General features: G+C 42.2%; 6 non-coding genes across 6 annotated transcripts; 4 read left to right on the top strand and 2 right to left on the bottom strand.

Annotated features, from left to right (window-relative positions):
- The first annotated feature begins 3,002 nt into the window (after window positions 1–3,002).
- trnam-cau (transfer RNA methionine (anticodon CAU)) lies at window positions 3,003–3,075 on the top strand. Its single transcript has one exon. It is a non-coding gene; the product is annotated as a tRNA-Met (tRNA).
- Window positions 3,076–4,538: 1,463 nt separating this feature from the next.
- LOC116676433 (U5 spliceosomal RNA) lies at window positions 4,539–4,655 on the top strand. Its single transcript, XR_004328698.1, has one exon. It is a non-coding gene; the product is annotated as a U5 spliceosomal RNA (small nuclear RNA).
- Window positions 4,656–9,607: 4,952 nt separating this feature from the next.
- On the bottom strand, window positions 9,608–9,679 carry trnaq-uug (transfer RNA glutamine (anticodon UUG)). Its single transcript has one exon. It is a non-coding gene; the product is annotated as a tRNA-Gln (tRNA).
- Window positions 9,680–10,038: 359 nt separating this feature from the next.
- On the bottom strand, window positions 10,039–10,121 carry trnal-cag (transfer RNA leucine (anticodon CAG)). The gene has a single exon. It is a non-coding gene; the product is annotated as a tRNA-Leu (tRNA).
- Window positions 10,122–20,895: 10,774 nt separating this feature from the next.
- Window positions 20,896–20,983, top strand: trnay-aua (transfer RNA tyrosine (anticodon AUA)). The gene is given in 2 exon segments: window positions 20,896–20,932; window positions 20,948–20,983. It is a non-coding gene; the product is annotated as a tRNA-Tyr (tRNA).
- A 1,130-nt stretch (window positions 20,984–22,113) lies between these two features.
- trnal-uag (transfer RNA leucine (anticodon UAG)) lies at window positions 22,114–22,195 on the top strand. Its single transcript has one exon. It is a non-coding gene; the product is annotated as a tRNA-Leu (tRNA).
- Window positions 22,196–24,623: the final 2,428 nt, after the last annotated feature.

The raw sequence follows: 24,623 nt of genomic DNA, 5'->3' as shown, positions 1-24,623 counted from the left end.
GTTCTGACATTTTTTATTTTAGAAAATTGTAACCAGCATTTAGTGAGTAGTTCTAGGTCTGTGTGAATGTGGGCCAAGCATTTACCTTGGCGGAACTTCTGAACATCTCTTTGGCATATTCCCAGTCTGATCAAGTCCAGGTGCTGGAAAAGCTGTGATTCTCGTTTTGAGGGAATGGGATCTGCATGTGCGGTCTTACCAGCAAGTTTCTGGAGGTCCAAATGGCATCTTTGATGGCGGCCAGGGTGAGCCACTGATTTGCAAAGTTACATGCTGGTATCCGTTTCTTTGGCCTGACGGATGGACAGACGACCTAAAAGCATAATACTTCTTGCCAAGACATAACAAGATACAAAAAAAAAAAAAAAAAAAGTGGTGGGGGAGATAGAGTTAAGCCCTGACAGAATAGAGAACTACAGACAAAAGTTATGAAATCGTAACAAGTGTGACCAGAAGAATTGGAAAAAAAGAACTTTAAAGTACAAACCTTTCAAGAAATCTTTGTGCTCACATTGGCCCTCATTTCTGAAACATGCATACTACCTAAAACCGGCGTAGGACGGGCGTACGCCGATTCCTACACAAAGCTCGGCAATGTATGTGGAGTACATAGGTCTCTACATATGTTGTTTTTAATAAGATTGAAGTGTTTCCATAGCCTCGTTGGCACAGTAGACAGCGCGTCAGTCTCGAGGTGTAGTCTCGTCTCCATTTAGCGGCCGTGTGTGACACAAGCTGAGCTTTACAGCACAGACAAGCTTCCCTAGTCACTCACTGGAATAATGTGAGACTCAACTCACAAGTGGCATATTGTGAGCCAATGATATCCCTGGTTCCCTAGTGGCCCATTTAAATAAATATTGGCACAGAAACCCAGTTCAATAAGTTTATTCACAACATCAGTCTGAATCAGTGGTTGACTTTACATTCCTTTTGAGAAAGGACACGTGAATCTTCCCAAGGGATTTCATAAACGGTGAAGGTGCACTTAAGTTCCTGAAATATAAAAGCAAACAATTAGTGCACATTTGACATTGATGCACTGGGGCAGACCAGTGTTAGGCTTTAAGGTGTGTCTTCTCCCCCCCCCCCAGTTTCATACACAACCTGAAGTCTTACACTTGCCTTGGGTTCAGAGTTGGAATCACAGTCGCTAGCAGCAGCGTTGCCTTTGATAGCAGCAGTGTTGCCGGTCTTGCACGTTGTACGTCCCAGGAGCATTTCCAGTAAGTAATTAAATCCTTGGACAGCCTAAAGTGACAGGAAACAGGACTCAGACATGTGATCACCAATAATAAAACAATGCAAGTCATTGAATATGAAAGGCCAATGTCAAAAAGAAGAAACTCATGAGTTCAGAAATTAAGTGATAAGTTTGACATTGGCCCTAATCCTCTTCCGTAGTAGAAAAAAAGGTTTTTTACGTTACCTGAACTTTAGCCGATGTAATGTCCAGAATTGCGTAATTAAACATGTCTTCTGTGTTGGCTTTGTTGAATTCAACCACAGCAAACTGCGCCGCTTCTAAAACATCAGTACTGTTCACCGGGACTTCTTGATAGCTACCGGGAGGCGGAGGAGATTGTTCGGTTACAAAGCGGCCAGTGAAAGCAGAAACAAAAACGCAAAACCAGACAAACAGCATGATCGCAACAGGTTGTTCTGCAGTAGCTATTAGGAGTTCTGGTATGGTTCTGATTGGACTAGTTCAAAGCCGAGTTAATATACCGTCTAGAGAAACATCCACACACCTGTTTCCTTTCTGTTGATGAACACCCACACAAGTGTTTCCAGTTAATCTGGCTGATTAGACCACACCCCAGGACTCTGTGGGTGTCCTTTTGGTGCGTTCATGCCACCTGGGAATATCAGGGACCGCCCCCATCATTACATCGTTTTTCAGACTGCCAGAAAATGTCTAATAAGGGAGAACTCCCAGTCTCGGAAAACTTCCGGATTGGTACAATGGGGCTTAATAGGGAGTGAGATAGGGAGTGAACAGATGCGTGTTCCTCTTTTCTGTCATATTAGTGTTTGGCATAACAATTTGTTGCATTACTGCCACCGACTGTTGGGCGTAGCCTAGAGCATCAGGGGCCTGTGGCACGGAAGTAGAATAAAGATATCCAGGATAAGTGAAAAAGCGCAGCTTGACTTAGTGTGATCCGCTCATCGCGGCTTAATCGGTTGCACGTTTGCCGAGCCAGGATGAGAAGGTGAACTATGTCGAGCCAGGTGTAGATAGATGGGATAAGTGCACGTTCACGGCTTTCTCAAATAGACCACGGTATCGATCACAGATTTACTGATGCAAAATTGAGAAAACACATGCGCCATATGTTTCACCCAATGAGCAGCAGCTTCTAATGGAAAGTAACGAGGAGGGGAAGAATATGCAAAAAGGGAAATACGGCTCAAACGGAGAGAAAAAGCCCAACAGACTATAGCGGACCTGATTGAATGTTGTTGTGAAATGTTTAGTTTAAAATGTAAAGGTACACAACTTTATTTGTTTAATACTGAAGACTGTCACAAGAAATGCTTTTATTTTGAAGTAGCCTACACGGAAGTTGTGTGTGTTTTCTTGCTAGTTTTTGCAGATGAACATGAGCTGCTAGATGTAATCCGTGTCCGCCAGGCCCTAGAGGTCTCTCAGTCCAGCACCTCTCCCGCTCATCTTTGTTAGTTTTACTCTGTCCAGCATAAATTGCTGACACCATACCTCACACTCATCCATGCATACACATTCACCACTGACTAAACTGACTACCACCATCATTGAATTATCATTTCTTTTGTTATAGTCGTATTCTCGCGTTTCCTTCAGCCTTTGCACACGGTCTTTTGTCCTGGCCTTTTCATGGGGTCATGACAAAGCATCTAGGGTCGATCTTAGCCTCTGTGTGAGTATATAGGTCTCCACATACATTGTTTTTAATAAGATTGAAGACCAAATTGTTAGCATTTCCGAAATCTTCCCAATCATTTCAGCTGCTTTCATAGCCTCGTTGGCGCAGTTGGCAGCGTGTCAGTCTCATAATCTGAAGGTCGTGAGTTCAATCCTCACACGGGGCAGGTGTTTTCAAAACAAAAACAACACAACGGATGCTGAAAATACAGTGACAGGTGGTTGAACACAGCACATGAATGGAAGTTGTGATGCTATGGTTACTTCAGAGATTTCTGACATTGAGACAACGAAAGGCATTCTTTAAGGGTGGTAGCAAACTAATGACTCAACTATGACTCAATGACTCATATACCATTTTCGTTCATTAACAATATTGTGTTATCTCATAGGTACTGGAAGCCACCAGTCTCCACCAATGTATTTCTTAGCATTTATTTTCAGTCTGTGTTACAAGATTTGCAGTAAACGTTGTATTGTCCAGCAGAAAGGCAACAGGTGTGTTACTTTTTGACCATGATTTATACCATAGCAGTGCAAGCATTTTGCCCAGGTTTGATTTCAAGCCACTGCAGTTGCATTTACAGGTTTTGAAGCTATATACAACATTAACATTACATGTTTTACCCAGGTTTCTTCTTTTATTCAGTGATATTTCAATTTCCTTGCGGGAGTCATCCCAAAAGGATTAATAAAGATAAGACTAAGTCTATCTCAGAAAAAAGGGGATTTAGCTCAGTGGTAGAGCGCATGCTTTACATGTATGAGGACCTGGGATCTCCAGCAGGTATTATGGTAGAGTCTTTAAAAGAGCTGCAGAAGATATTACCTCCTGTGGTAATCTGACTGGTAGGGTTATAGAACGTAGTGGTAGACTAAGACCTCCTGTGACACAAACTAAGCGGTATGCTCTCTCTTTTATACCTCAGACTATCAGACAGCACAACATCACTTTAAATGTACATGTTTTACAATCTCTATTTTACTGTAGTGTAGTATATTTATTGTATTACACTCCAGTTTTTATGGGTGTAACGGCGGAAATGAGCATTGTAGTTTCCTTTTTTATAGATTAAATAAACTTATCATGACATTAAGTTTACTCTTCAGCAGGTGGAGACATTTCACACCAGACATTTGCAGCAACAGATGCTTTGTTAGACATCAACAGACTTAATGCTTACACAAAGCATAGGGAATAGCAGAGAATGGTTTCGATCCATCGACCTCTGGGTTATGGGCCCAGCACGCTTCCGCTGCGCCACTCTGCTCTGCTGTTCAATTTCTGGGGCTGGAAAATCTTTAATATACACACATTTTGAGGGGAGGTTTGGGAACTTGTGGCAACCAAGGTTCCAACAGCTTACGGGTTGTAAAGTTAAACATTTGGTAGACCTTGCAACAATGTGTGTGAGCTTCCTGATTACTCACACATTGATTTTTCACATGTGACACTTGTCATTAGCTGGTGTTTAAAAAAAAGTGAAATGTGAGTACAGATATAAACATCAGTAAGGAGTCTACCAAGTTGCCTCTTATCATTTTAGTTTGGACACCCAGTGAGGTTTACCGCGATGGTTTGGACTGGGTCGACTAGGGTTTTCTGCTGCTCTCGAGCAGACGGCTGTACTCACTCTGGTTTCTCTTCATAACACACAAGTCTTTTGCCTTTTACTAAAGACTTCCTTGGAGGGGAACGCCGATGAGTCGAAACTATTTTTGGTGGGCTTTGTTGTTTGGCCGAGCCTTTGTACTTGCTCTTGCTTACCTAAGCTTACCTTAAAGGTGTGCCAGACCTGTTATTGTTTTTAGGGAGCAGATTTACAGCTATACACATATCAGCAGCCACAGGATCATACCTCAGAATATTGAAGACCTTACCCTCTGATCTTAAAGTACCTGGGTCTTTTATCCTGCCACCAACCTAAGCTTTTATTCAGACGTTTTTTAATGTTTTCACCTTAAGCAAGAAGAAGTGTATGTTTTAACATATCATCGCTCTCTGATTTCAGTTGTGCATGAGCGGGAACCAGTGAGTCCAGTGCGTGGGCTGTTTTTTGGCAAGGCCTCAACTGTTTGGTGCAATATGAATCATTTGGCTCTCCCAAACAGACTCCGGGACTTGTCATGGATGGTGTCTCATGAGATCCTCCCGGTCAAGTCCGTTATGCACTCCTGGGGCATGTCAGCACACTCATCCTGTCCTCGACCTGGATGTGGCGAGCCCAAATAAGTGAGGCATTTGCTCTGGGAGTGCCGGGCTGCCAAAGGTTTAACACCACTTTTTAGTTTGTTGTGGTCGAGTGTTTAAGGCGATGGACTAGAAAACCATTGGGGTCTCCCCGCAAAGGTCCAAATCTTGCCGACAATGAAAAGCATCCTTAGCGTTGGTAGCAAACCAATGACACATCACATTATACCAAATCGCAGATGTGCCTTTAGTGGCGGTTCTACACAGAGGCCTAGAAATGTCACTGGCCACCCCAAATAAAAAACATATTAATGTAGCAGGGCACTAATGTGCGACGCAGCGTTCTACACGGGTAAGTCAGAGCGGTGCCCCCAAATACTGTATGCTGCCCGCCACGCCCACATGTGGTGCTGGTCTTTGGTGAATGAGACACTATTCTTGGAGAGAGAAGCTCCGATTTCTCCTATTGCAAGAGTCTGAGGTAAGCAAAACCATTTTAACCCTCGTTACCCGAGACACTCTGATTCATAGTTTAATCATTTTTTAACCATACAAGCGATTAGCTTACCTCCGGTTAATTTAAATCCTGAAGAGTTCGCGTTTACGGAGGTCTTTTCCGGGTCTTTCTAGCCTCTACAGGGGATTTTCTATTGAGCCTGGAACTTCCAGCCTCTTTGGGCTTTAAATCCACACTGTTATATCCAAGATTGATCCACTTTATGTCCAAAATTCATCGCGTTTTGGCTCATTTCTGCCGCTAGCTCGCTTCTCTGTCTCTGCCCTCTCTCTCTCTCTGTTGTCCATTGTTTCCGGAAACACAGGCCCATATATGGGAGATAAAGTCACCCCTCTTGTATGGAAAGCCAGACGGGACAAAAAGGCCTATAGGCTCTATGGAAAGCCAAAAGGTGCACTATTTAGACACATATTTGCTTGTGTAGCATTGCTCTGGGTGTAATATCAATAAATATGACATTATTATGTTATTATTGGCATAAGTAAATGTCATGAAAGCAAAAGCGTCTTGACTTTCTTTGAAAAAATGCATGTATTTTGTCAACTGTATAAGTTATAATGATTATTTCTTCACAGTGTGACTCCCAAGACATATGAGAAGTGTTTTAGAGAGGAAAATGGCTTAGGTTTTACTGCTCTGTCTGTGATATTAATACATATCTGGAAGATTTATGTTCCGTTTTATTTATTTATTTGTCTTTAAGGCCCTACAACCATTTTTAACATGCAAGTGACCTCACTGCAACCCAAATATTCTAATAACCCAGTTTGTCCTAAAAACAATGATGTTCATATCTTGACTGTAGACAACAGGGTTGATGTTTTACAAGCTTTTATACAAAATAAATCCAGACGGACAATAAACTGTAAATATGGCCTTAGGGCTCAGAGGGTTAAACTGTGTCAACATACTGGAAGTGCATAACACATAGGGAGAACAGTATGGTCAAAATCTCTTGATGCATCACCCTTTCAGAGTGTCTACCATTGTGTCACCAGCAAAAAAGATTAGCAGAGAATGGTTTCAATCCACCGACCTCTAGGTTTGGGGCTCAGCACGCTTCAGCTGTTCCACTCTGCTGAAAATCACCCCAGATGGAACTTGAACCTACAATCCCTGGCTTAGGAGGCCAGTGCCTTATCCATCAGGCCACTGGGGTTATACATTTCTCAACTTCACCAGTTCAGGAGAAATACATATACAGTTCTGGAGACGTATTGAAGAAGTAACCTTGACCTTTGAGCTCCAAAATCAAAATCAGTTCATCCGCGACTCCAAGTGGTTATGCATGCCAAATTTAAAGTGATTCCCTCAAGACCATTCTGAACCGGCCCGCCAAGGGGTTTAATCTGGCCCGCAGAATAAATCTGAAAGTGAAAAATTGCAATGAGACATGAACTAGAATTTTTTTGATAAGCTGCTATTGTCCGCTAGGGGGCGCACTGTTTTAGACACGGAGCATTTAGAGGAAGACGAAAAAGACCAAACAATCCTGAGACAGACACAGCCAATGTTTAGTGATTACTACGATACATAAACTTACTTTTGTACTCGCCTTTACACCCTCATTAGCCAAAATGTCTTTGTCAAAAAGGAGAAAAGTGGATACTGAGTGTAGAGTTTTCCAAGGAAAATGGACCGATTCCTATTTATTCACAGAGGTGAATGGGAAACCTGTGTGCTTGGTGTGTATGAACACGTGTCAGTGTTTAAGGAATATAATATTCTGCGCCACTACGAGACTCAGCATGGTGAAAAATACGACAGCCTGAGACGAGAGCAGATGAATGAGTTCCTGGTGGATCTGAAGAAACAGCAGTCTGTTTTCACTCGGAGCAGTGAGGTCAGTGATGCAGCAGTAAAAGCCAGCTACATCATTGCTAATAACTGTGAAATAGCATTAGCATTAAAGCCGTATTAAGAAGGGGAGTTCATCAAAACATGCATGCTGAAGGCTGCAGAACTCTTATGTCCCGAGAAGCGACAAGCTTTAGCCAACATCAGTCTGACAAGGAATACTATTGCAGAGAGGATTTCTTAACAATCCACAGATTAGGACAGCCAACTGAAACACAGAGTCAAGTCATTTCTTGCATTTTCTGTTGCAATTGATGAGAGCACTGACATTACAGACGTTGCTCAACTGCTATATTTATCCGTGGACTTGATGAGACATTGGCCGTCACAGAGTTCCTTTAGTTGGTGCCTATGAACAGCAGAGGACATTTTCCTCGATAATGTAATTGTACTTCTTTCCACTAAAACAAAGGGGAAAACATGAAATTGTTTTTATAGTTAATCATAGCTTTGCTATGATTTTAAAGGTCCGGCCCACTTGGCATCAAATTAGGCTGTTTGTGGCCCCTGAACTAAAATGAGTTTGACACCCCTGGTCTAACCAGAAAAGTGCAATGTGATATACAAAGTACAGACAGGTGGTGCATAGGCAGGACAAGAAATATATTACAGTGTTATTTTTAGTTTTTTTTACTGTTTATTAGCATTTTTCAAGAACAATTTTCAGTCTGATTGGGAGTTGGCCCGGCCGTTGGCTAGTTAGCTAACGGTAGCTTCCATGCTACATAAATAATCCAGACAGAGTTGTCCCTCATCTGTTGATAGAACCCTGATTCCCCCCCCCCCCCCCCCCCCCCCGTCCTGTTGTCTCAGAGCTCCACAGACTCAGTCCACAGGTACTAATTAGTTTGAGAGCTTGTCATCACTGAGTTGTGGTTGTGAGGGAAAATGAACCAGAATAAAAAAAAGTACACAAGTAAAAACTACACGCTTGCAGCTGTCATTCTGTTCATGGAAATATCAATCTACACATTTGTGAAAAAAATTTCTGTGACATCACATTCACGGAGCAGAGCAGAGCGGCCATTAGGGAGGAATCCTCCTCCGGGTTCAGCTCCATTTTGAACTGGCGGTAAAAAACTTAATGCCGGAACTTTATGACAAATAGAAATGTTGACAGGTTGATTTCTGTTAATAACAAACACAACTATAGTCAATAGAAAAAGAAAATATATGTATGAAAAGCCGTCTTGGTTCATCTTTCCACTGTTCCTACAATCACCACTCTGGTCTGGCTGGAAACTAAAGGATCTAAACTAAAAGGATGTTCCTCTTTAACTAAAAGGTCTATCTCTGTAGGGATCCATCCCATAATGTTGTCACACACTTAGAATAATAATCTGAGTCTGTCAGCAGCAACAACACAACCTTTAGTGGATGCTGACTTTACCTTTAAATTAGGAGTTTAAACAGAGACACAACAGGAAGAATAAATCCATCAAATCAAGTCCCCAATAATCAGCATGTGGCCTTGTTTTATTTCAGGTAGTCAGCATGGAGCTGTTCCACATTCCCAGACATTTAAAACAAGTCAATCATTGGCGTTATTCTACGAGTCAGATGAATAAATCAGCTGTTTACTATTTGAGCTGCTCTGTTTCCTGCTGCTCCGTCATTCTTTAGTGTCCTCTGGAGACAGGTTGCTGTCCTTTATGTGTCTTTTGGATGACATCATCAGTGTCTTTGCTTTAGCCTGAAGAAACTCCAACAGAGTTAAAACCACATGCAGTCACAGAAAATACAAACAGGGAATAGAAAATGTCAGACAAAGAATGTGAAATGAAAAGTCCCCAAAGTAGGAAAATATAAAGTTAATCTACCAAACAACAATAACTGGAGAGCATCCAATTAAACATGGCCGACTTCCAGTATGTCGGTAATGAAGAGAGGAATGTTTGGATATATTACAGATTAATTTTATTTTTATTTAACCTTTATTTAACCAGGAACAATCCCACTGAGCTACAGTAACTCTTCTTTCAGGGAGTTCTGCCAAGACAGGCGGCAATAAGTTTCATAATACATAAAAGACAGGACAATGGTTCTATACTACACCACACATCTCTATAGATACTACAACACAAACAAGACATTACACTTAACTTAAGCTAATGCAGACATACAACTTAAAAACAGGTTCCACCGAGATTTGAACTCAGATCGCTGGAGTCAAAGTCCAGAGTGCTGACCATTACACCATGGAACCTTTGAAAGTGTTGGAAGTGTTTGCAAGGCAGTTTCACACAACAATCACAATGAAGATGAAAAAGCAACAATTATTGGCCAACTTCAGTCATTTAGTAAGCAAAGCGTTCAGAGGATGTGGGAAAAAGCAAGTCATGAACAGGTTTTTAAAGGACTTGCCACAGACAGTGAATACAGCAGTAGATATGTCTACTGTGTAAAAACACATGGTAACTTTACATGTGTTGACAATAAAGATGCTCACAAAACTTGCCATTGAGTTTTTTACGCACATTCATGTCCTCTTAAATATAAAGAATTGCTATGTGTTTTATTCCCAATATCATGTCTCAGACATTAGTTCCAGATAAGAAAGCTAGTTATCAGAAGTGGGATTTGAACCCACGCCTCCAATGGAGACTGCGACCTGAACGCAGCGCCTTGGACCGCTCGGCCATCCTGACTGATCCTACAGATGTTCAGTAGGAAACTGTCTCAAAAATTATAACGTAGTAAATTAAACATGTCATGATATAGTTGTTTCTCAGTCATCCATTTCATAGTTAAAGGGGTGATAGAATGCAAAACCAATTTTACCTTGTCATATGTGAATGATGACTGAATGAGTTCGTTGGGTAAATAGGACATACATAGAAGCTCAAAATCCCAATGACATGCCTTTTGTAATGGGAAAATTACATGTAACCAATGATTTTCATATTAATTATTCATAATAATATCTTCAATGCCTCTCAGAGTATTTGGTTCCTGTATCTGTCCTCAGTGTGATCTCTTTGTAGGAGACAACTGGATATGTTATGACTTTGCATTTTCCCACCAAGGATAGATGACGTGGAGCCTGACAGAAACAGTTGCCTAGAACGGTGTTTATCATAGCAGGTCCCAGGTCGAGACCAGAGCCTATCCAAGAGACAAGATGTCCTTTTTTAGCTAAGATAGAATGACCGGTCAAGACACTTGGACACACGAGGGACAGATTCAGAAATACGTAAGAGCTCCAACTGTCTGCCTGAGGTCCACTGATTGTTATGTTTGAGATTAAACTGGTTTCCAAACAAGGGTTGGTTTTCCTCTGGGGGCACTGCATATAAAGAAGTGTATTACTGATTGTATTTACCAGAATGTGTAATGTCACCTTGTTACTCTGTTGCATTGTGAACTGCCATTCTCGTCATTTTGTTTGATTGTTCTCTCGAGAAAATAATTAAACTCTTTCACCGAATATCCAAACTTTTAATCCAGTCTACAGCCTGTCTTTATTTTTGTTTCAACAAGGTCTCTTCTTCATTCACAAATTCCTCCCTCGCTGAACAGAAACTTCCACAACAAACTTGGCGTTGTCGGCAGGATTTCAAGGAGGGATCAGATCGGGACTCCGCTGGTGACTGATGACAGCTAGCACCCAGGGATCTGAGGATCACCTGCCTCTAAACCTCGCCAAAACATCTTTGAGAGACAGAGGGTCAGAACCGCGGAGGGCTCGCTGATTCCACTCTGAAATCCAAACGAAAAGGAAGCAATTTCAAACAGCGGGGGTAAGTTAGAATTTCAATTTTAAACAATTTGAATTGGATACCGAGACACCGTGTGAGACAAAGACTGACCAAGGTTTTCACTGGGATTATTTGGTGAAAGTTTTATCTTTTGTTTTGGGAAATTTTAGGTTTTTACAAAAACAAGAGAAAAAGGGTTTTATTCGTGGGTTTAAACAATCCAGGTTGTGAACAGAATAAACCACTAATTTGACATCATCTCATCAAACAAGGGAGTAGGACGGGGTGAAGGATAGATTTTGAAATCATACAGATAAACAGTCATCGTAGCTGCCTATCTGGATTTTCATCGAGCTAAAATCTATCACAGATAAACAGTCATTGTAGCTTAAATTAAGTTACAGCTGTTTTCAGGTTTTTTCGCAAAGTTTACCGAGAGACTAAACTGGGCCGTATAGTGACGATTATACGAAAAAGAAGTACTTCAATTAGCCTGCTCATTTCATATTTAGACATGGGCAATAAAGGCACAAAATCACACGTTCCTTCAGGCCCGTTGGTTGATGAGATGGTGAAACGATATGGTCCACAAACCTTAGATTGTTTGGCTTATTGGACCACTAAGCATGGCTTCCCTGAGAATGGCTCTTTGAGCACAGGGAAGCTTAGGATGCTAAAGCAAGATTTAGAAGAAGAAGAAAAAATTATTGAGAGGGGTAAAAACCTCCACCCATTAACAATAAGCACCCAGGATTTAATTCAAATAGAGAAAAACAAAGAATGTTTTAGTCAGTGGATGGAAGAAGCCACTTGTAGGGAAAGAAAACAGATGAAAAAACTAGTAACTAAGGAGGGAACAGATAATGCTGTTGAAACACAGAGAGGAGAAATGAACACTGTCACTAATGCATTTTCCCTCTATCCGAGTCTTAAAGATGGCGATCAGCTGCTCAAACCACCACCCTACCCTCCTCCAGCACCCAGGCCGAAGGGAGAAACACCGTCCGTGTCTCCCCCAGAAGCAAGCACCAGGAGCGGACCAGATCCCACACAGCCCCCACCTCGCTGCACGCTCTCTCTCTCTACAAGCAGCCACGGCCTCTCCCCCACCTACATCTGACAATAACAGCAGCATCGGGTACCGTCATCCAATGCTACAAATCAGCGGAGCAGGCTGACAAGAAGAGAAACAGAAGAAAAATAACTTTGACAGTGTCAACGTTGGCTGAACAGGGGGGGGGGCAGAAGCAGAGGCAAAGCGAGAGGAAGAGGCAGAAGACGAAGTGGAGGGCAGGGGCCAGCAGTGGACCGAGACACATGTTTCAACTGCGGAGGAAGAGGTCACTGGGCAGACAAATGCCCATCCCGAAATACAGAAGGGAGACGACAACCGAGGGGTCCCCCAGCTGGGGACCGCACCTACAGCCAGCAACGGGTGGATGAAAGGGAGGAGGGGAACGGGAGTGGTGGAGAGTCTGAGCCAGTCTGCACCGGATAAGGGAAGTAAAAATGCAAAACACACTAACTAATCTGCTTGCAAAGAAGTAAATGCTTTCACACGCTACAGCCCATAAACATCACACTCTTCCTCACACGATAGGGAGAATTCTAGACGCAATATTGTCACCTAGAACAAAAAACATTTAGAAGGTATTCCTACTTATGTAATGTTTTTATCTGAGGTGTATAAATTGGCTGCTACAATTTTAAAATTATAATTACAAATTATGTGCTTCAAAATCTTTATTTTTGAATCAAAAGCTTTCTGGTGGAATTGTTCTATGCAGGAGTGCAAGTGGAGCACTTGCACTCCCAGTTGTCCCAGAAAGATTTTCAACCTCATGATGTGTGTACATAGGATCTAAATGATTCGGAGCAGGAGAGAAGGGCAACATGTTCGGTTTTGCTCTCTCCTGTGTCCTGTGAACTTGTTAGGTAGATCTAATGTTTGGCATAGGAGTTTTCTCAAACTCCTACAGGTCTCAAGGTTGTGAGATTAGAAGTCACAGCCAGCCTGACTCATGGTTTTCACACACACACACACACATCTCAGCTGATTTTTTCAGTGGTGAATCTCTCTCTGGGTCATGCTGCAGGCCTGCTGCATGAGGCCAGAGATGGGATTTAACCCCTTGCTGACTTCATGTCAGAACTAAACCTACATTACACTTATTTTGTCTTATCAGGAAAAGATGACATGTTTGTTGAAGATTTTTTTTTTTTTTTTCAAAGAAGATACAGATGAGCTTGAGTGTGCTTACATATACTGGCATGAATATAGATGTGCAGTAGAAGTAACCTTGATAAGAAGAGAATGTTTTCAGAATCCAGCACTCATAAGCTCATATCTCTCTTTGTCCAAATCTCACACAGATCAGTGGAGAAACTTGGGACCATGTGTCCTAGACTGTGACCAGCTGACTGACCGGACTGAAAGTTTATCCAAACTCCTGTCACACGATGTGACAGCTACGCGCAGTGTGTTCCAGCAGAAAGAAGCTGACACACACACACACACACATTTTTGAATAATGTTGTGACCGTCTCTCCCTCAGATATCTCTCCGTTGCTGTCCCAAGTGCCGAATCACCTGTGGGCAGCGCATAAGTATGACGTGGGGCTCATAAAAATTGTCAGCCTGTCGTCATCACTCCTCGCTCAGATTTCAGGCCCAAAAAACCTCAGTACCCACTGAAACAAGAAGCAATTAACGGAATCAGGCCGGTTTTTAACTCTCTTTTGAAAGCAGGTGTTATTGTTCCGTGTCCTGATTCACCCGTTCGCACGCCTATTTTCCCTGTCAAAAAAATTCGTGATAAGGGAAAACCGGTCGAATGGCGTTTTGTTCAGGACCTCAAAGCAGTAAATGCAGCGGTCCACGCACGTGCTCCCAATGTGCCAAACCCTACACTAAATTCAAGGAATTCCAGTGGGGGGGGGGGGGGGGGGCACAATATTTCCTGTTGTTATTTGTCTAACGTTTTTTTCAGTTGTCCAGTGAACAAAGACAGCCTTTCTGGGTTGCCTTCTTATGTGATGGTAAGACCTACACATTCACACGTTTAGGATAAGGATTTTTTATTGACAGCCCAACTGTCTACAACAAAGCACTGGAGAGAGCCTTGAAAGATTAACTATTACACTATTGCACTGTTGTGCCACCTGGCAGCAGAAGGGCACAGAGCTAGTTTAGCCAAACTGCAATTTGTGAAAAAAGAAGTGCATTTTTTTTTGGGTCATGACATTTCAGCGTCAGGGAAAACATTGTCCTCATCTCGAATTGAGAAATAGTTTTTTCTCCCAAAACTTGAAACAAAGAAACTAATTATGTCATTTCTAGGGATGTGTTCCTATTGTTGTGTTTTTAATCCCAAATTCTGCTCAGTTAGTAAACCTTAGCTGACATAATACATGGTAACAACTTGTCTTCAGATGACCAAGGGGGACTAGGCGTTTGTAAGTCTTAAAAAAGCTTTTCAAAGCCCTCCAACCTTAGGTTGCCAAACCCTGAACTTCCATTCACTCAGACAGTGGGTGAACATTTGGGCTGCATGACGTTTGTTCTCTTGCAGCCTCACGGTGACAGGCTCAGGCCTGTGGCCTATTTTAGCTCCATTAACATGTTAGTGCCACATGTAGTTTCTCTGATCCTATTGGAGCAACGACCTTCACATTTATCTGCAGCACGATATCTATGGTATCACACATGTCTGCTTGATGTGCCTAATGTCACTGTTAAACATTTTACAGTGCTTAACCCTGCTTCTCTTATGCCTGTGCCAGGAAAGGGAAAGCCGCATGACTGTTTGGCTGAGTTGCAACACACCTGTGCTCCGCGCCCAGATCTGACTGACACACCGGTGCCAAACTCAGATCTGGTTTTGTATGTGGAGGGTCAGCCTCACGCTGCCCTGACACCGGACAGGGACAGGCGGCTGGACTCATTGCTCTCACTGAAGCATGTAAACTGGCTGAAGGTTCGTCTGTTACAACCTACACAGACTCCAGGTACGCCTTTTGGGGTTGTACATGATTTTGGGGCATTGTGGAAACACCGAAACTTCGTAAAGTCTTATGGTAAGCCCATTTTGCATCACCAATTGATCAGTGATCTTATTTCCATCTTAGCTAGGCTAATACAAATGTTCTGCACACACACAGTGCAGCTGACTGATTTTCTACTTACAGAATCAGTAGCTGCAGAATACAGTGGAAAAGGCCAGAGTGCACCTTTAAAGAGGATGTCTGGCCGGGGCCGGATCCAACACCTTGCCTTCCACACATTTGTTCACACGTTTTGCAAAGTTGACACATGGGCCCATGGGACCATGTGTCAAAGGGGGCGAGTGCTATATTGTTAACAACAACATGGTACACAAGGCCTTCACATCATTTGCAGAAAAGGAAAATTTTGTAAAGCGGGCATTGAACATATCATGATGAATTTGTAGATCTCACACCGTCACAGGTGAAAAAGTTTTGTTTGATGATGGTTGGTCAAAATGGGTGGAGGTGTTTCCCGCTTCAAAACAAACTGCTTCAGTGTTAGCAAAAGCTCTAAATAACAGAAATTATTAATTATATATTAATAATATCAAGTCGGTTATCAAGTGATAACGGCACGTTAAGAACAAAACTATGTACATGTGAATAAGGGTAAGAACGCGCAGTAACCTCAGTCCTTTTGAAATTCTCTTCGGCAGACCACCCAGTGTGGGGGTTAGAAGCTTCTAGAGCACCCCTTCCCTCATCAGCTCTGTGCGAGCATGATATGTTAGAGTAGTGTGTACAACTGTCTTCTGCTCTCTCTGCCATAAGAATCCAGGTTTCTGCTGCCCTGCCCCACCCAGCTGAAGGACCGCTCCACACGCTGAAGCCAGATTTTTGTGGTCGTAACAAAACTACAGGAGGGAAAACTGGCAATCCAAACGCTGGCAAGGTCCCTTCCAGGTTCTTCTGGTCACACACAGCAGTGAAGGTTGCTGAGAGGGCTCCGTGGATCCACGCATCACACTGCAAGAAGGTTCCAGGACCAGGGGACAAGCCAGTCCCGCCAGACACCCGGAAGTCCGTGGCCTGACAGATGGCGTTCTGTGTCACACAACGCTGCAACACAACTCACCAGAAACGAGGCAGTGGTAAAGACTGACTCCGACGGTGTGTCATGTGCTAGTGGACGAACCTCTGACACCAGAAGAAATCCACGGCACCAGAAGCAAGACCGCTGATCTACAGCCGGTACTGCATCGCCCAGCCACCCACACACACAGCACACCTGAAGGGCGCAGCACTTGCTGTGACGATGGAAGAACAAGGAAGAGAAAAACATGGTGTATGACACAAATGTATTCTTGTTCTCTGTTTTCTGTCTGTATTTTGGGGGGGGTAGCATTTTTGTTGTTAGACAGATATGATAGAGATAAATCTGACATAATTTATTCTAACACCACTTCTTCTCCCATTAATGTTACTACAGATGTATTGAGCACAATACACACGCACACTCAGTTTTCAGTCATCAAATAAGGGTTAAATGAGTAGAGCGCTCTTCACCTTTCTCTAGACCGTATTGGAAACCGGGTACGAGAATATAAACAAAAAAACAACCTTAAGACAACAGACTTCATGGTAGTAGCTAATGCATCAACTACCTTCTGTTGCAACCATGCGATTACTTTCAGTCAAAATGACAAAATCACTCAAATGATTAACATTGTGCAAAATAAATGAGTTCTTTCTTCTGACAAAGACAACGCACTCATATTCCAACGTATGACTGGGTTCAATCAGCAATTTACACACGATGTAGGGATCAATGATTAATGTTGATTAATGATTAATTGTTTCCCCACTCACAGAAAGGGCTTCACCCATAAAACCACTCGTGCTAAACCTAATTAACTATTTGTGCACTGACTGCACTCTACTTTAAGAGCTTAATGTAAAATGATGAGTTACAGTAGCAAATTTGTTTCAGGAATTCTTCCGTGGTAGGGTTTAGTTAATAACGCACAGATATTGATAAGATACATGAAAGTTTGGAAAATCTGACCGCCGTCATGTTTGCGGGGTTCAGCGATTTTCCTAAAACCTTGTGAGCTATGCGTAACATGTTACTTTAGCACCAGATGGGTCTAGATTTACTGTTAGCAGCTCAGGGGGGGGGCCACTGCCATGTATTAGGTGATCAATGCTGCACATTAATCCCAGACATTGAAGGTAACCTCACTGACACCGTCCATCAGCTAAACCACCTCGCCACTAGTCTTAGGGCTCAAGATGTCCCTCACACTTATTCGGGGGGGATTGGGGCGCTTGGATATTTGGGAGGGGTGGAAGGCTTGGATGGGGAATATTGTGGTTCCAGTAATCTCTGTGATCTGTTCTGTTTTGAAGCATTTGTTGTATTATCCCATTAATATGAATGATTATTTTCTTTGTTTACTTTTGAAAGGGTTCAGTATCAGGCAGTGCAAGTAAATGATGATGATCTTGGTCTGTTTGATCTGCCCACCTACAAAGACGACGAATTTAACTCAGACTCAGCTTCCAAATTTCAGTAGTCCTGATTCATAAATTCCATTTTACTTATCATTTCTTTAGACTAAGATGTAGTGGTAGCTTGAACTAAGAGGTTAAAGTCATCACAAAAAAACATTTTTTTTTGTCTTTTCAGTATTTTCAATTGTGTTGTGATTAGTATGTAATCAAAAGGGGGGAATGTAATGGAAAATTACATGTAACCAATGATTTTCATATTAATTATTCATATATATCTTCAATGCCTCTCAGAGTATTTGGTTCCTGTATCTGTCCTCAGTGTGATCTCTTTGTAGGAGACAACTGGATATGTTATGACTTTGCATTTTCCCACCAAGGATAGATGACGTGGAGCCTGACAGAAACAGTTGCCTAGAACGGTGTTTTCATAGCAGGTCCCAGGTCGAGACCAGAGCCTATCCAAGAGACAAGATGTCCTTTTTTAGCTAAGATAGAATGACCGGTCAAGACACTTGACACACGAGGGACAGATTCAGAAATACGTAAGAGCTCCAACTGTCTGCCTGAGTCCACTGATTGTTATGTTTGAGATTAACTGGTTTCCAAACAAGGGTTGGTTTTCCTCTGGGGGCACTGCATTAAAGAAGTGTATTACTGATTGTATTTACCAGAATGTGTAATGTCACCTTTGTTACTCTGTTGCATTGTGAACTGCCATTCTCGTCATTTTGTTTGATTGTTCTCTCGAGAAAATAATTAAACTCTTTCACCGAATATCCAAACTTTTAATCCAGTCTACAGCCTGTCTTTATTTTTGTTTCAACAAGGTCTCTTCTTCATTCACAAATTCCTCCCTCGCTGAACAGAAACTTCCACAACACTTTCCTCTGCAAATCTCACATTTTGAAACTTCCGCTGAAAATCCCAACAAAGCTAAAAGATGACGTCAACATCTCAGAACCTGTAGCTTTGTCACGCCCATGGATGTATGTTCCGACTGTCTGTCATCACAACCACAAGCTGTAAGTAGGATTTGTCCGCTAGCAGTAACTTTAGCAATGCTAAAGTATTCTGTAGCTAGCATAAGTAGAAATGTAATGTGTTGGCAAAGGGGCTAACGTTTCATTTCTAACTGTTTTTCATTCAAATAAATAACCTGTGTTTTAAGTAGCTAGATCTACAGTTCCAATGCATGTTGGTCCACTTGTCAGTTTTTTATAATTGTATTTCAGCGAGAAGCTAACTGCAGCTGAGTGGAATCATGATAGTTTGGTTGCTAGCTAAGCTTTAACGTTACTCAGCTAGCTAGCTATGGCATCCCGTTAGCTTCGACAACAGAACTGGAAACGTTATCATTTCAAATGATATCAAGACAGTCTAGTGAAAACAGTGTGTATATAGACTGCAATGTATTGATTTGCAGTTTTTTTTTATTTCAGAGTACATCACAAGAAAGTCAAGACACGAAAGATGCAGTTTGCCAAATAGATGCTCCGAGTGTGGTATCTCGGGGGACACAACTGTCTCATAAGACATTAAGACCTCACATACAAAGCAAAGGTAACCTTTCTACTTATTCTTACAAAACCAGACGTCTTATGTAGGGATGAGCGAGTACAGCATTATCTGTATCTGTATCTGTTTATCACATGAATTATCTGTATCCGGATCCGTACTCGGACTGGGCGGGGCCAAAACCGGAAGTGGTCAGATTTAACCCGGAAGTGGGTCAGATTCTCTTGAAATGTGCGGGGCTTTAACCAGTATGTTATTTAAGCATGCAATTGATATGAGTTGATCAAAAAATTTTATATTTATTGCTGATTTGAAAACTATTTACATGACAGCATTGAGCTTCAGATCAATGGTGTTGTCATGGTAACAACAACTATATACAGTTTTGCAACAATGAATACAACACATGGGTCGCAATTGAAGTAAAATGTAATGAACAAGAGTTTTCATACTCAATATAACTTTCTTTTTTTAACTTTTTATTTTTTTTGATCAGTGTGATTTTTTTATTTTTTTGGTTATTTTTTATTTTTTTTATTTCACACCAGGTATATGTGGTGTGTGGGTGTGTATGTGAGTAGAGAGAGACACAGAGAGAGAGGGGCGGGGGCAGCTGACAGTAAAAAAAAAAAAATCTCTGATGGCAGAGACGCAACGGGAGTCATTTAAACCAAGCAGCATGTCTGAACCCACGTTCACCAGAAATCTACTGGTTACTATGTAGGACTACAAACCCCACGTTCACCAGAAATCTACTGGTTACTATGTAAGGACTACAAACCCCACGTTCACCAGAAAATCTACTGGTTACTATGTCTGTTAGTACTACAAACCGAGTTAAAACAAACCTGAAGCTGAAGAAACCCTAAACGTTACGGAACAGTCCGCAGACCCGACTGCCTGCGTGATGGAGCGAGAGAGAGAGAGAGAGGGAGAGAGAGAGAGGGAGAGAGGGAGCGCATTTCTCCTTGTTCTGTGTGTGTGTGTGATTGATCCGAGCGTGTTTGTAGGCGGGGGGGGGGGGGGGCGCTGTGATTATCACAGAACGCTGCGCGGCCAGTTGAGGAGTTTATTCAATTGAGCACAGATATTGACTCATATTACTCGTATAATACTTGTACTCGGCAAAAGTGCTTTATCCGTACCGGATACTCGTTTCAGCCAAAGGGCAAACACTTTTTCACACCACTGTATTTGTCCACTTTCTCATCTTCTTTTCTCACCAATCAAACTCAAAGCTCCCTTCCATTTTTTGCCAATCCTGAGAGACTTCATATCCATTTCTTGTCAATCAAAAAGGCGCCTCCTCTTGGCAACGCCCATCTCCATTTCCTACCAGTCAAAACGCATTTTCTGCTTAAGAGAGACTTTGCATTTATAATTTGGAACTAACGAAGACAAGGAGGTCTTCTCTGATATTATCTCTGGAAACAATAATAATTCACGTGCTTTGTTTGCTACTGTCGATAGGTTAACAAACCCTCCAGTACCAGTAGCATCTGAACTTTTATCTAACAAGGCCTGCAATGACTTTTCCTCCTTCTTCATAGACAAAATCCAGAAGATTAGACAAATAGTCAGTGCCTCCATATCCAGTACAGGATATGTGTTGTCACAGTGTTCAAGCAAAACTAGTTCCAATATGAAAGAATTTCATACAATCAACCATAAAAACCTGTGAAGCATGCACGTACGTCTATGGCAGCTCGCTTCGATAGCTCAGTTGGTAGAGCGGAGGACTATAGAGGTATAGAACTGAAATCCTTAGGACGCTGGTTCAAATCCGGCTCAAAGGAGCACCTTTTTTTCAGAGGCTACCTTCAAGGATCAATAAAGTGTTTTTGATTCTACAGATGGATGGTTGACCTAAAACAACATACTTCTTCATAAATAACAAGAAACAAAAAAAAATTAGGTGGGGGAGACAGAGTTAAGCCCTGACAGAATAGAGAACTACAGACAAACCATGTGAAATAGTGCCAAGTGTGACCAGAAGAACTGGAAAAAACTAGAACTATAAAGTACAAACCTTTCTTTAAGAATATTTATTGTGCTCACAAGGGCCCTCATTTATGAAATGTGCATACGACCTAAAACAGGCGTAGGACGGGGGTACGCCGGTCCTACGCAGAGTACGGCATTTATCAATTTGAACATGAGCGTGGGCTGCGAAAAAAATCTCACGTCTGGTCCCACCTTCATGAGCCGTCTCTCTGCCTGCATATTTGAGTGGGATGCAGGGGACCTCTCTCTGTTACGAGCAACTGGAGGGCAAACGGAAGGGACCTCATGGTGGTGCCACTGCTGGACCAGGTGCGCATGGAGCACATCAAGAAGGGCACTATCAAGAAGGGGGGTGTTGTCCTGACCAAGTATGGCTGTGCCAGAGGGTCCACGTCTCTGGAATTCTTTCATTGCTACCTGACCAGGTTCATTCTGTCTAAGTAGTATGTGTTTCATGATTGTATTTTGGTTTTTGAATGGTAAATGAACAACTGTGCTGGAATTTGTAATCAAAAACATGACCTTTCCCATTTTGACAAGCTGTTTTGAACACTTGAGGTATTTCAATAAAGTCTTTGGTATAGGACATTACCTTGCAATCTAAATCTGTATATCCTATTGTCTCTGGAACAATAGTTGGCAGTTGGAGGAGTAATGGCTCTTTATAGTGAATATGCAAAAGAAGATGTTCACAAATTCAGCCCAAATACTCACCCCATATTCACACAGACCTAAACCTACTCACTTAATGCTGGTTATAATATTCTAAACTCAACAATGCCAGAGAAAAATGACAACGAGTGACAACATTTCCAATAAAGTATTGGCTTTTTCCTTGCGAAAGTTTTATTCCAATGACATTGACAAATATACCGTTAGTTACGGTCCCGTGTTTCTCACGATGTGGAGAACTGATAATGCAGGTAGTGTGGCCGAGTGGTCTAAGGCGCTGGATTTAGGCTCCAGTCTCTCTGGAGGCGTGGGTTCAAATCCCACCACTGCCATTGCTGATGTTACATAGGTGGAAGACAAACCATATGTTGACTTGAATTTGTATCAGTTACATTATACTCTTATGACATAGCTTGGTGAAGTGACTAAAGTCATTAGTGGCAACGTATTAGACTCCTTGCTGAATCTGTTGTTTTTATCTTTACTGGCAATTCCCTGTTTTTAAATGAACACCCAATCTTAAGTGTTCAATGTGAAATACTCATTCATCAACAAAATTGTCGGTAACTATGACGGGGCGCATACGCTACCAATTCCATCCAAAGACTGAGACTGCAGGTATATGTTATATGCCCGTATATGTTTAACGTGTTCATATGTTCTGTTAATTTTCACAATATTAAAATCTTCAGTTAACCTAGTCATTCTCCATTTCCCACAGTAATCCCTCAGCTTTCTTGTGCGCACATTTTAACATCTAAACTACGGCGCCATTCCTCGCCTAAAACAATCTGAGTCATTCCAGTAAGTGAAAGGAAACTCACATCTACAAAGACAAACTTGATAGATGTGACTCCCTGATGGTCTAGTGGCTAGGATTCGGCGCTCTCACCGCCGTGGTCCAGGTTCAATTCCCGGTCAGGGAATGGTCAGGACTTGACAGATACAGATGTAACATTTGAAAGAGTAACTTTTTGGTTAACTTAGATTTGTCAAATTCTTCCTCATTAGTTTAACGCTACAACCCCAACACTTTTAAAGAGTATAATTTCCTTTAAATCAGACCCCCGACAACTGATGTATCCTTTTGTTGTCTTTGATGGGTCATAAATACTTCATCTGCAATTATATCATAATTCATCTAACAATTATTTTCCTTTTTCAAACTGTAACTAAACCCCTGACCAACATTTTTACCTGAAAACCAATGTATATGAGTGTCAAGTAAAGTTATTGTTGGATTCAGGTCCAAATGTGGACATTTTAGTGCAATGCAAAGGTAAATAACAGATTGCTTTCTACTTACCTGGAGCGATGCAGAGCAGGGGGGGGGGCAACTAGTCAAGGAACAGCAAGAGACTTGGTATTTAAGAATACAAACTGACTGTGTGACAGATGTGTAATCTGTCATGTCCTGCCTTCTGAAGCTCTAGCCAGGCGCCATTCCTCTTCACCATCTACACCACAGACTTCAACTACCACACAGAGTCCTGCCATCTTCAGAAGTTTTCTGATGACTCTGCTGTGGTTGGATGTATCAGCGAGGGGGACGAGGCTGAGTACAGAGCTGTGGGGGGGGGACTTTGTCACATGGAGTGAGCAGAACCATCTCCAGCTCAACGTGGCAAAGACCAGGGAGCTGGTGGTGGATCTAAGGAGAGCCAAGGCAGCAGTGAGCCCTGTTTCCATCCAGGGGGTCAGTGTGGACATTGTGGAGGACTACAAATACCTGGGAGTGCACTTAGACAATAAACTGGACTGGGCCAAGAACACTCAAGCCCTCTACAGGAAGGGCCAAAGCCGTCTCTACTTTCTGAGGAGGCTGAGGTCCTTCAACATCTGCAGGACGATGCTGAGGATGTTTTATGAGTCTGTGGTGGCCAGTGCTGTCCTCTTTGCTGTTGCATGCTGGGACAGCAGGCTGAGGGTAGCGGACGCCAACAGACTCAACAAACTGATCCGCAAGGCCAGTGACGTCGTGGGGGTGGATCTGGACTCTCTGCTAGTGGTGTCTGAGAGAAGGACGCTGTCCAAACTACATGCCATCTTGGACAATGTCTCACACCCACTCCATGGCTTGCTGCTCAATCACAGGAGCACTTTCAGTGATAGACTCATTCTCCCATAATGCACCACAGAGCGCCACAGGAAGTTGTTCCTGCCTGTGGCCATCAAACTTTATAACTCCTCGCTCTAAGACACTTAGAGAGGTTGAAACTGGACAATATTATCTGTATTATCTGTTTTGTGCAATAACACTGGCCAGACATGTGTGCAATACTCAACTGCTACAATTATTATTATTATTATTATTATTATTATTTTACTTTTCACCATTGCAATTCCTAAATTACGTTAATTATGCAAATAATGTATAGTAACATTCTTTTAACTATGTAAATACCGTACATGTCCACACTCCTTATATTTCTTTGTTTGTATTTCTACTCTGATATTTATACTATTTGTGCAACTGCAACACAGTTGAGTTTCCCTTCGGGGATCAATAAAGTATTTCTGATTCTGATTCTGATGGCAATTAAAACTGTTAACATATGGTCTTCATTGTCTTTGTAACGGCCTTTAAAAAAAAAAAAACACTGCTTTTCATAAATCACATGTGTGAGCCTGCTGGCTCTGGGAGGCGGGGCTTAGGCTCCCATTGGATGTTCCTATCAAGCTAGGGGACGTGATTGGCTACAACTCGCATGATTGGCGTGTTGATAGCCAATGAGAGCTGTTTCTAAGATGGCCGCTCAG

Source organism: Etheostoma spectabile, unplaced genomic scaffold (genome assembly GCF_008692095.1).
Source record: "Etheostoma spectabile isolate EspeVRDwgs_2016 unplaced genomic scaffold, UIUC_Espe_1.0 scaffold00003155, whole genome shotgun sequence".
Lineage (NCBI taxonomy): Eukaryota > Metazoa > Chordata > Actinopteri > Perciformes > Percidae > Etheostoma > Etheostoma spectabile.
This window is presented reverse-complemented; position numbering and strand designations above follow the sequence as displayed.